At 39.0% G+C, this 12,498-nt stretch overlaps 1 protein-coding gene across 1 annotated transcript in view; it reads left to right on the top strand.

Moving 5' to 3' along the window:
• MACROD2 (mono-ADP ribosylhydrolase 2) overlaps positions 1-12,498 on the top strand; it is a 2,256,418-nt gene that overhangs the window by 1,197,923 nt on the left and 1,045,997 nt on the right. The window lies entirely within an intron of this gene.

The following is a 12,498-nucleotide window of genomic DNA, read 5'->3' as shown; positions in this document are numbered from 1 at the left end:
AGAATCCACTTTTTATTATCACCACCCTGCTTCAGAGCTTCCTCCTTTTTCACTGGTTGTACCATTCCATCCTATTGGATTTTTCTTTTAGTAAGGATATTAATTCCTTATTTGGAATCAGAAAATTTTATGAAGCAAAATTCAATGGTGTAACCCTCCAGGTAAAATCCTTTTATAGAACCCTAAATTCCCTCAGAAGACAGTGATAGTCCCACCATCATTTGGCCTTTTTTACCACCTCCTTTGTGCCCTTCAAGATTAACTATGCACAAGAGGAAATTGAGGGTCAAGAAGGTTAAATAATTTGTCTGAGATTACACAGTTAGTGGATGTCAGAACCAGGGCCCCATCCCATACATCTCTTCTCCATGTTCCAGATCTGCACAGTTATAACACAGATCAAGGGTCAGCCAACTACAGCCTGTTGGCCAAATTCATCCAACTGCCTCTTTTGCTAACAAAGTTTTATTGGCACACAGCCACACCCATTCATTTATGTATCATCTGAGCTGCTTTATGATACAACAGCAGAGTGGAGTAGCTCTGAGTGAGACCATCTGACTCACAAAGGCTAAAATATTCACTGTCTGTCCCTTTGCAGGAAAAGTTTGATGGTTTTTCACATAGATTATACTTGGATTCAAAAGAATAAAAATGATAGATTCTAGTACGTTCACAGTGAGACACTCTGTGCTCAGAATCTTCTGCCACTTTAATGAAGGTAGATGAAATGTTGCCTTAACAAGTAAAAGAATCACTCAAGTAGTAAGACTTAAATATACTAGGAGATTTTAATTACCTAGATATCTGTTGGGAAAACAGTGTGACAGGATGCAGATTGTCCAATCAGTTATTTTTAAAGGGCTGCTGACAGCGCTTAATGTTGAAGAGGTAGGAAGCTAAAGAGACGGCAGGCCTCCTCCACCTGACTGTGCCCAAGAAAGAACAGACAATCTCAAACAAAATGGGATATGTCATTCGTAGAAGCAGAGACTGTCAAATAAATGGCAGAATTCACAATGCTAAAGTAGGGGATTAGGAAAAGCAGCTGAACAAATAAAATGAATTTTAAGAAAGTAAACTTGAGTACAAAAGGCTCTGAGCCCAAAAGGACTGGATATTTGCATAAATATGTGCACAATCACCCACTGAATGCACTTAGGTACTTTGCAGTTGACCTAGTTAGAGGGAAAAGTTGAAATACTCAATAATTCAGACAAAAAGTGGCCATTTGTTTAAATCAAATATGCCAAAATTCCAAAAATAATTTAGCAAGAATACTATTTCTCACAAAGGCAAACTCTTCTTGTTCTTTGGGAGGCATTTTGTATTTGGGACATTGGAGAGCGGAGAGGCGACTAGCGCAGTTTATGATAATGTGTTCTCTGAGAACTGAAATTGACTGCTCAGAATGTGCCAGGAACATGATGACGGTGAAGGCTTAGACCTTCAGTTCTCCTTCCAGAGAACTCAAAGTGTGGAAAATTATGAAATGACAGTCTAGTGGCCTGAGTAAATAAGTGTGGCTTCCAACTGCCATCATCTAATTTACTTCCAGGGATTATTAATGGGTGAACTTGGGGCTCATCTTGCTGATATCTGTATTCAGTGGTGTCCAAATGGAGGTCAGGAAGACTTGTGGAGATCTGTGGGCTTTGGGGACAAAGGAAAGGAGAAAAAAAAATAAAAGATGGTTTCTTCCTTGGTTTCTTTAATCAGGTTCCATTCATTTTTGTCAAGAATCTACTTGGTACCCTGCACTGGAACTGAAATCCCAAGCTGCATAAAGACCTGTGTGGGGGAGAAAAGGCAAACACAAATTGTTGTCAGACAATTTGATGACTCAGTTCTAATACTAGAGGCAGCACCCAGGTAAGAAGTTGGATGAGGGAAGAGAGAGGATGAAGTGCAGAGGCAGGCAGAAGAGGTTTAGAATTAGGGCAAAAACAAAATTTGTGAGAGCAGACTCCACTGCCCTCGAAGTAAGTTGCTTTTGAATGGTGCTCTATTTACATATATTTTGAGGAAAACCAAAAATCATAATGGCAACCCAGTAGTGCTTTCTTGCCCTTCACCCAGTACACGCGACAGAAAAAAATAAGAGCACGTACCATATGGCCTGAGAGTCACTTATGGACTGACTCATGCCTGTACTCAATCTTAGGAGGTCAAATAATTAAGTTCACAAACCCATCCTAGAAGAATTGCTGCATATCTCATTGCTGAATATCACTGTGGTCACCATGGAAGTACTCCCCTTGGGAAGCTGTGCACTGATGCCAGTGTCTGGTCCACTCTTCAGAACAATTTTGGAATTCTTTTTCTGGAATGGCCATTAGAGCTATCATCCTATGACGGGATGTGACAATTCAGTTCATGAACTCATCCTAGAAAAAGTACTTTGAAGGGTGAACTAGGTGCTGGTGTTAATGCTTAGCCTCCCTAGGGGAAAACATCAAAGGTGATAGTAGTGATATTTAGCAATGAGGTATGTGGCACTCATTCTTTTTCTACGTTGAGTTCATGAACTTAATTGTCTGACCTCATATATTCAGGGTACCTTTCACTCTTTGAGTTCTTCTCTACAATTTTCTTTTTGTAATTTGATTACAAAAGGTTCTATGGTGGAGGCAAATCCGTGATAACTACTATGGAGTATAGACTGCTAGGATATTAGGACACTAGAAATGGAAGCCAGGTCTGGGATATATTTAGTCCCTTCCAGGCCTATCTCGGTTAAAGCAAGACAGCTTCCATTTTCATTATACCCTTTGGAAGAAGCCAGAGAAAGTAGGTGGGCATCGCATGCAAATATCACTGCTTTCACTGCAGGTTTTGTTTTAGAAAGGACAACTTCTAAAACTTCTAGTGAGCTTCAGCAAGGAGTGAGCCATCACACCCCTGGCAGGGAAGGCCAGCTGCACAGAAAACCCCTAACTGGGAGGTGCTTTGCTCCAGCAAGTCTTTGGACTGTCAAATGGCAGTAGCTGTTGGGGAACCTTCATTTGACCTCTGCCTAATCCAAACTCTTGCAAACTCAAAGGGATAATTCCTTCCTTTATTAGTATTCATGCTTTTTTTTTTTTTTTTGAGATAGTGTCTCACTGTGTCACACTGAGGTGGGGTGCTGTGGTGGCATAGCTCACAGCAATCTCAAACTCCTGGGCTCAAGCAAATCTCTTGCTTCAGCCTCCCAAGTAGCTGAGATTACAAGCACTCACCACAATGCCTGGCTGTTTTTTAGAGTTATGGTCATGCTCTGTATTGACCATAGGTCTAAAAGAGCTGCTAAAACACAACCCCAGAGTTCACAGAGCCAAGATTTGATCATATTGAAACTTGACACGTAAACACACCTCCATGGCCTTCTTGGGTGAAGTCTGGCACCAGTGTTAAATCTGAGATCTTTTAGTCAAAAAATGTTTCCTTGTTGCCCTGGTCTGTCCATTGTTGCAGAGATGCAGATAGGATTTTCTTCATCTGAGACCTGAAAATGTGTATCTTCTTAATCACTGCATAGTTGGTGTTGAGAGGATTGAAAGGATTAGAGGAGGGAATGGGACATAAAGTATTGAGGAATTTTGAAATCAGGCCACTGGATTAACCTGTTAGAGGTGGTATAGAAGCTGAAGAGTTTTGCTGAAGCCTGGGCTTCTGAAATGTGCAAAGTCCCTGGTTTAAATAACGCATTTGAAATTATTCTAAAAATAATAACAGAAAATAGTAACTAAAAAGTAATTTGTATTTTTAAAAGTATTTCCTTTGAAAAGACATTCCTAGGTGCTGGGACGTCTCCACTGAGTTGTTAGAGATGGACCAGGTCCCTGATCTTGCGGAGTTTCCCATCTCATGGACTCTCTGTTCTGACTGCCTTGAGGCCTTTCCCAAATTCCAGACTTTAGTTTCTCATCAATGCATTAGGAAGGTTGGTCAACTTTCACACTCATTAGACTGATAAGGAAGAAAAGCGGTGAACCCAGAAAAGAATGCAATGTATTTTACCTCAGACTCTGTCTCTGAAAAAAAAAAAAAATATATATATATATATATATTGCAGTAAAATATAAATAACAAACTTATCATTTTAACCAATTTATAATATATAGGTGGGTCTTTGTCATCAAGTATATTCACACTGTTGTGTAACCACCACCACCATCCATTTACGGAACATTTTCCATCTTCCTAGACTGAAACGCTTACCTATTAATCAGTAACTTCCCATTCATCCCTCCACTCAGCCACTGGGAGCCACCATTTAACTTTCTGTCTTTGTGAATTTAACTTTGGGTACATAATATAAGTGGAATCGTAAAGTATCTGTTTATGTGGCAGCGTGCGTCAGAATTTCCTTCCTTTATAAGGCTGAATAATATTCCACTCAGTGCATATGTGTGTTTGTATTTTTATCACACTTATTCATTCATCTGTTCATGAACATTTTCTTGTTTCTTCTTGCTGTTGCCCCTATGTTGCTATGAACATCAGTGTACAATACCTGAGCCTGTGCTTTTGATTCTTCATAGTATATGCCCAGAAGTGGAATTGCTGAAATATATGATGATTCTACTTTTAATTTTTTGAAGAATTACCATACTGTTTTCCAAACATCCACACCATTTTACGTTTTTGTGCCTTGGAATGATGACCAAGAGGGGGAAATAGCACTGATAAAGTATAATGATGCTGTGTGCCCTGTGTGGGCTTTATGCCCACTTCTGTTGTGTGACTTGTGATAGTTTACAAATAACATGCTTTCTCTGCTGCTCAAAATACGTGTTGCATGAAGTGGCACGTGTGACTTTTCAGTTTACTTTACATGTGATTAAACGTCAGTGTTTTTGAGGTGTTAAAACAAGTGACATAACACCAATATTTAGGAACTCAGTGGTGTGTAGAATTATTCCTTTTGTTTTCCGCTAGCCACTGCATGTTCATCATTGAGACATGGTGGTTGCAAATTGCATCTAATCTGCCCCACACTCAAAAAGCCTCCGGCACAAAGAGGAGCTAGTTCATCGCTGTGTGGATTGTGCCTATTTCTTCCATATGAAGGATCAGTGGGCATTGAATGGAAAACTTGCTGATAGGGACCGGGTTGTGTAACCTTGAGGTGTATGTCTCTGTGTGTGTGTGTGTTTGTATTTCACACACTCACACAGAAAAACACCGTGTGAGTGTTTTTAAATTGTTCTTTTAATTTTTATGGGATAGGATATATGCAAAAGGTTCCATTTGGAGATATTTCCTCCTACTTCAGGACTGCTAGTGTAATTAATTCCTAAAGAAGCATGAAAATGCCACAACTATGCCTAAAGCAGCCAATGCTGGTGCCTACTCTTTGATGTCTGGCAGGCCTTACCTACAGCCAAAATCAGGGGTCACCACTGTCCAAGGGTTCAAGTCACGACTCATGGGGTGCACTAGGCAGGCTTTAAGGGTGAATGTGACTCTTCCATGGGACTATAGTTTGCATTTGCCTGTCTTGCATCAAAATTCTGTTTAGTTTTCATGATGAGCTCCAACTTAGCAGACACACCCTACAGTGACCCAGAACAATCTAGGGCCTTGTGCTGTCCCCTCCCCTTAAGTGCCAGCAGAATCTGTGACTTGCAGGTAGCCAGTGGAATATAGCCAGAGGTCATGGAGTACTCACTCTCTTTTATTAGTTTATGTTATAGAAGACTCCATTTTATAGCTTGAGGAGAGATTCTTCTGCTGACCTCGAAGCTGCCAAGTTGTGACGGGGGATGTAGCCAGGAAGGGGAAGCCTCAGGAGGTGAGAATGGTCCTTCCTTGGCAGCCAGCAAGAAAAATGGGACAAAACTAATACAATCGTTTTGGAAGAAAGTATGAAGAATCCTCAAAGAACTCAACTCCTATTTGATCCTGCAATCCCATTACTGGGCATCTACCCACAAAAAAAAAAAAAAAATCATTTTATCTTAAGGACATTTGCACTAGATTGTTTACCCTGGCTCAATTTACAATTGGCAAAATGTGGAAACAACCTAAATGCCCACCAACCCAGGAATGGATTAACAAACTGGTATTTGTATGCGATGGATTCAGCCATTAAAAAAGATGAAGGCTTTATATCTTTTTTATTAACCTGGATGGAATTGAAACACATTCTTCTTAATAAAGTATCACATGAATGGAGAATCAAGAATCCAATGTACTCAATACTAATATGAAGCCAGTATATGATCCAATACATGCCCACATAAAAGAAAAACTCAAATCAATTCAAGGTGAGGAGAGGGGCAGAGGGAGAGGGATGGGGGTATTCCCAATTAATGGGCACAATGTTAGGGTATGTGGTACACCTCTTGTGGGTGGAACACAATTATAACAGGGACTCTACCTAAAAAAACAACATTGCAACCTAATTCTATGTACCCTCAAATTAACCTGAAAAAATAAAAAAAACATGGGAAAATCAGTGTATCCTACAATGATAAACAATTACATTCTGTTGACAATCATGGGAGCTTTGACGAGGACTCCAAGCTTCAGAAAGGAAGACAGCCTGGCTGACACCTTGATTGAAATCTTGTGAGACTCTGGTCAAAGGACCCAATAAAGCCATACCCAGATTCCTGACCCATAGAACCTGGGGCATAATAAATATTTCTAAGTATCTGTATGTGCACATTGGTTATCCAGTGGAAAACCAGTATAATTGGGAAGACTTTTAGTATTATATTCTTTTTCCCTCCTTGTTCATGTTTATCTTGCCTTCTTAGCTATTTCCCTCTGTGGATTTTGCTTCATGAGACACTAGTCAAGACACTCTGTATTTTCTCCCAGCAAAAGGAAAGACACATGACCCAAATGAGGCCAGTCAGATGTTTCTCCCCAGGAATCTGAATCTTGAGAACATGACAAAGAAACTGTACCTGTTCCGAGCTGATGCTCTCCAGCAGAATCACTGTGGAACACTCTCGTGAATCATTCTCCTGGAAAGTTCCTGCTTCCTGTCTTTGCCAATCCCCATTCATCAACTTCCTCTTTCATTCTGTGAGCGCCACTAGATTTTTCAAATAAATTCATCTTCTGCATAAATTAATCAGAGTTTCATTCTCTTGGTTGCAGTCAAAATTTTCAAATTTTTATGTAGAGCTCTGTCATAATTGCCTCAAACCTTACTTTCTCCAGGACATAATGTGTCTCTTTCTGAAAGGTCTTTCTAGTCACTAATTGCTCCTGATGATGATGCTCCCAAAGCACCCAAGGTTAGAGGGAGACTTTTTTTTTTTTTTTATTTGGGGATTCATTGAGGGTACAATAAGCCAGGTTACACTGATTGCAGTTGTTAGGTAAAGTCCCTCTTGCAATCATGTCTTGCCCCCATAAAGTGTGACACACACCAAGGCCCCACCCCCCTCCCTCCGTCCCTCTTTCTGCTTTTCCTCCCCCCCCATAACCTTGTCATTAATTGTCCTCATATCAAAATTGAGAACATAGGATTCATGCTTCTCCATTCTTGTGATGCTTTACTAAGAATAATGTCTTCCACTTCCATCCAGGTTAATACGAAGGATGTAAAGTCTCCATTTTTTTTAATGGCTGAATAATATTCCATGGTATACATATACCACAGCTTGTTAATCCATTCCTGGGTTGGTGGGCATTTAGGCTCTTTCCACATTTTGGCGATTGTAAATTGAGCTGCAATAAACAGTCTAGTACAAGTGTCCTTATGATAAAAGGATTTTTTTCCTTCTGGGTAGATGCCCAGTAATGGGATTGCAGGATCAAATGGGAGGTCTAGCTTGAGTGCTTTGAGGTTTCTCCATACTTCCTTCCAGAAAGGTTGTACTACTTTGCAGACCCACCAGCAGTGCAACAGTGTTCCCTTCTCTCCACATCCACGCCAGCATCTGCAGTTTTGAGATTTTGTGATGTGGGCCATTCTCACTGGGGTTAGATGATATCTCAGGGTTATTTTAATTTGCATTTCTCTAATATATAGAGATGATGAACATTTTTTCATGTGTTTGTTAGCCATTCGTCTGTCATCTTTAGAGAAGGTTCTAGTCATGTCTCTTGCCCATTGATAAATGGGATTGTTGGCTTTTTTCATGTGGATTAATTTGAGTTCTCTATAGATCCTACTTATCAAGTTTTTGTCTGATTGAAAATATGCAAATATCCTTTCCCATTGTGTAGGTTGTCTCTTTGATTTTATTATTGTCTCCTTAGCTGTACAGAAGCTTTTCAGTTTAATGAAGTCCCATTTGTTTATTTTTGTTGTTGTTGCAATTGCCATGGTAGTCTACTTCATGAAGTCTTTCCCCAGGCCAATATCTTCCAGTGTTTTCCCTATGCTTTCTTTGAGGATTTTTATTGTTTCATGCCTTAAATTTAAGTCCTTTATCCATTTTGAATCAATTTTTGTGAGTGGGGAAAGGTGTGGGTCCAGTTTCAGTCTTTTACATGTAGACATCCAGTTCTCCCAACACCATTTATTGAATAGGGAGTCTTTCCCCCAAGGTATGTTCTTGTTTGGTTTATCGAAGATTAGGTGGTTGTAAGATGTTAGTTTCATTTCTTGGTTTCAATTCGATTCCAAGTGTCTATGTCTCTGTTTTTGTGCCAGTACCATGCTGTCTTGACCACTATGGCTTTGTAGTACAAACTAAAATCTGGCATGCTGATGCCCCCAGCTTTATTTTTATTACTAAGAACTGCCTTAGCTATATGGGGATTTTTCCGGTTCCATACAAAACACAGAATCATTTTCTCCAAATTTTGAAAGTACGATGTTGATATTTTGATAGGAATGGCATTGAATAGGTAGATTGCTTTGGGAAGTATAGACATTTTAACAATGTTGATTCTTCCCATCCATGAGCATGGTACATTCTTCCATTTGTTAATATCCTCTGCTATTTCCTTTCTGAGGATTTCATAATTTTCTTGATAGAGGTCTTTCACCTCCTTCGTTAGGTATATTCCTAGGTATTTCATTTTCTTTGAAACTATGGTGAAGGGAGTTGGGTCCTTAATTAGCTTCTCATCTTGACTGTTATTGGTGTATACAAAGGCTACTGACTTGTGGACATTGATTTTATATCCTAAAACATTACTGTATTTTTTGATGACTTCTAGGAGCCTTATGGTTGAGTCTTTGGGGTTCTCTAAGTATAAGATCATGTCGTTAGCAAAGAGGGAGAGTTTGACCTCCTCTGCTCCCATTTGGATTCCCATTATTTCTTTGTCTTGCCTAATTGTATTTGCTAGAACTTCTAGCACTATGTTGAATAGTAAAGGTGACAGAGGACAACCTTGTCTGGTTCCAGTTCTAAGAGGAAAAGCTTTCAGTTTTACTCCATTCAGTAAAATATTAGCTGTGAGTTTGTCATAGATAGCTTCAATGAGTTTTAGAAATGTGCCACCTATGCCTATACTCTTCAGTGTTCTAATTAGAAAAGGATGCTGGATTTTATCAAATGCTTTTTCTGCATCTATTGAGAGGATCATGCGATCTTTATTTTTGCCACTGTTAATATGGTGGATAACGTTTATGGACTTGAGTATGTTAAACCAGCCTTGAATCCCTGGGATGAAGCCTACTTGATCATGATGTATGACTTTTTTGATGATAAGCTGTAATCTATTGGCTAGGATTTTGTTGAGAATTTTTGCATCTATATTCATGAGTGAGATTGGTCTGAAATTCTCCTTTTTGTTTGGGTCTTTCCCTGGTTTTGGTATCAGGGTGATGTTTGCTTCATAGAATGTGTCGGGGAAGATTCCTTCTTCCTCGATTTTTTGGAATAATTTCTGCAGTACAGGAATAAGCTCTTCCTTGAAGGTTTGATAGAATTCTGGTGTGAAGCCATCAGGACCAGGGCATTTTTTGGTTGGAAGATTTTTTATTGTTTCTTTGATCTCAGTGCTTGAAATTGTTCTGTTTAGGAGCTCTATTTCTTCCTGGCTAAGTCTAGGGAGAGGGTGTGATTCCAAATATTGATCCATTTCCTTCACATTGTCAAATTTCTGGGCATAGCGTTTCTGGTAGTATTCAGAGATGATCTCTTGTATCTCTGTAGGATCAGTTGTTATTTCCCCTTTATCATTTCTGATTGAGGTTTCTAGAGATTTTACTTTTCTATTTCTCATTAGTCTGGCCAATGGTTTATCTATTTTATTTATTTTTCAAAAAAACCAACTCCTTGTTTCATTAATTTTCTGAATGATTCTTTTGTTTTCAATTTCATTGATCTCTGATTTGATTTTAGATATTTCTTTTCTTCTACTGAGTTTAGGCTTAGATTGTTCTTCTTTTTCCAATTCCATAAGATGGCTTGTGAGATTGTTGATGCGCTCTCTTTCTGTTTTTCGAATGTAGGCATCTAAAGCGATGAATTTTCCTCTCAAAACTGCTTTTGCAGTATCCCACAGGTTTTGGTAGCTTGTGTCTTCATTGTTGTTATGCTCAAGGAAGTTAATGATTTCCTGTTTTATTTCTTCCTGCACCCATCTGTTATTCAACAGAAGATTGTTTAATTGCCATGCGTTTGTGTTAGAGTTGAGTTCCACCTTTAGTGCCTTATGGTCTGAGAAGATACAAGGTAAAATTTCAATTCTTTTGATTCTGTTGATATTTGTTTTGCGTCCCAGGATATGATCAATTTTGGAGAATGTTCCATGGGGTGATGAGAACAATGTATATTCTTTATCTTTGGTCTGGAGTGTTCTATATGCATCTATCGTGCACGGTTGTTCTAGGGTCTCATTTAAGTCTCTTATATCCTTGTTTAATTTCTGTTTAGAGGATCTGTCCAGCTCTGTAAGAGGAGTGTTAAAGTCCCCTGTTATGATGGTATTATCAGATATCATATTGCTCAGACTGAGTAAGGTCTGTTTCAAGAATCTGGCAGCATTTAAATTGGGTGCATATATATTTAGAATTGAAACATCTTGTTGTATTGTTCCCTTGACCAATATAAAGTGACCATCTTTGTCTTTTTTGACTTTAGTTGCTTTAAATCCACATGAATCTGAAAATAAGATTGCAACTCCTCTTTTCTTCTGAATTCTGTTTGCCTGAAAAATTGTCTTCCAACCCTTGACTCGGAGCTTTAATTTGTCTTTTGAAGCCAGGTGTGTTTCTTGCAGACAGCAAATGGATGGCTTGTGTTTTTTAATCCAGTCAGCCAATCTATGTCTCTTCAGTGGGGAATTCAAGCCATTAACATTTATTGAGAGAATTGATAAGTGTGGTAGTATTCTATTCATCTTATTTTGAGAGAATCCATTGCTTAGTTTTATCTTTTGCATCAGTGTGGAGGTTAGGTTCTGTCCTTTAATTTCTGAGTTCTTACTTTGCTGCTGATCCATTGTGGTGGTCAGTGTGCAGAACAGGTTGAAGTATTTCCCGTAGATCTGGTCTTGTTGTGGTGAATTTCCTTAATGTTTGTATATCTGTAAATGATTTTATTTCTCCGCCAATTTTTAAGCTTAGCTTAGCAGGGTACAGAATTCTGGGCTGGAAATTGTTCTGTTTAAATAGATCAAAGGTAGATGACCATTGTCTTCTTGCTTGGAAAGTTTCATTAGAGAAGTCTGCAGTCACTCTGATGGATTTGCCCCTGTAGGTCAACTGGCGCTTACTCCTGGCAGCTTGCAGAATCTGTTCTTTTTTCTTGACTTTGGACAGGTTCATCACAATGTGTCTTGGAGAAGCTCGGTTAGAGTTGAGGCGACCTGGGGTCCGATAGCCCTCTGAAAGCAGTGTGTCAGAATCTTTGGTGATATTTGGGAAGTTTTCTTTTATAATATTCTCTAGTATGGCTTCCATTCCTCTGGGGCATTCTTCTTCCCCTTCTGGGATTCCTATAACTCGTATGTTGGAACGCTTCCTAAAGTCCCATAATTCTGACAGTGAACGTTCTGCTTTCTCTCTCTTCTTTTCTGCCTCTTTTACTATCTGAGTTATCTCAAGAACTTTGTCTTCTACCTCTGAAATTCTTTCTTTTGCATGGTCTAACCTGTTGCTGATACTTTCCATTGTATCTTTAAGTTCCCTAATTGACTGTTTCAGTTCCTTCATCTCTGCTATATCCTTTCTAAATTCTTCATATCATTCATCTCTTATTTGATTCTGTTTTTTTGGATTTCCTTTTGGTTATTTTCCACTTTATTAGCAGTTTCCTTCATTGTTTCCATCATTTCTTTCATTGTTTTAATCATGTGTATTCTAAATTCCCTTTCCATTATTCCTAACATTTCTTTATAGGTGGAATCCTGTGCAGTAGCTACCTCATGGTCCCTTGGCGGGATTGTTCTGGACTGGTTTTTATGTTGCCTGAAGTTTTCTGCTAATTCTTCCTCATGAGTGATTTCTTTTATCTGTTTCCTTGCCCTAATTTTCTTTTCACTTCCTCTTGCTCTTTAAGTTCTCGTGTCTGTGGACTAAGGGTTAGATGAGTCCTTTTGGTACAGGACCAGAAGGGTGAGATGGTTGAAAATCAAGAAAGGGATGAA

This window comes from Nycticebus coucang, chromosome 21 (genome assembly GCF_027406575.1).
Source record: "Nycticebus coucang isolate mNycCou1 chromosome 21, mNycCou1.pri, whole genome shotgun sequence".
NCBI classification, from domain to species: domain Eukaryota; kingdom Metazoa; phylum Chordata; class Mammalia; order Primates; family Lorisidae; genus Nycticebus; species Nycticebus coucang.
Note: the sequence above shows the minus strand (reverse complement) of the source record. Positions and strands in the feature narration are given on the sequence as shown.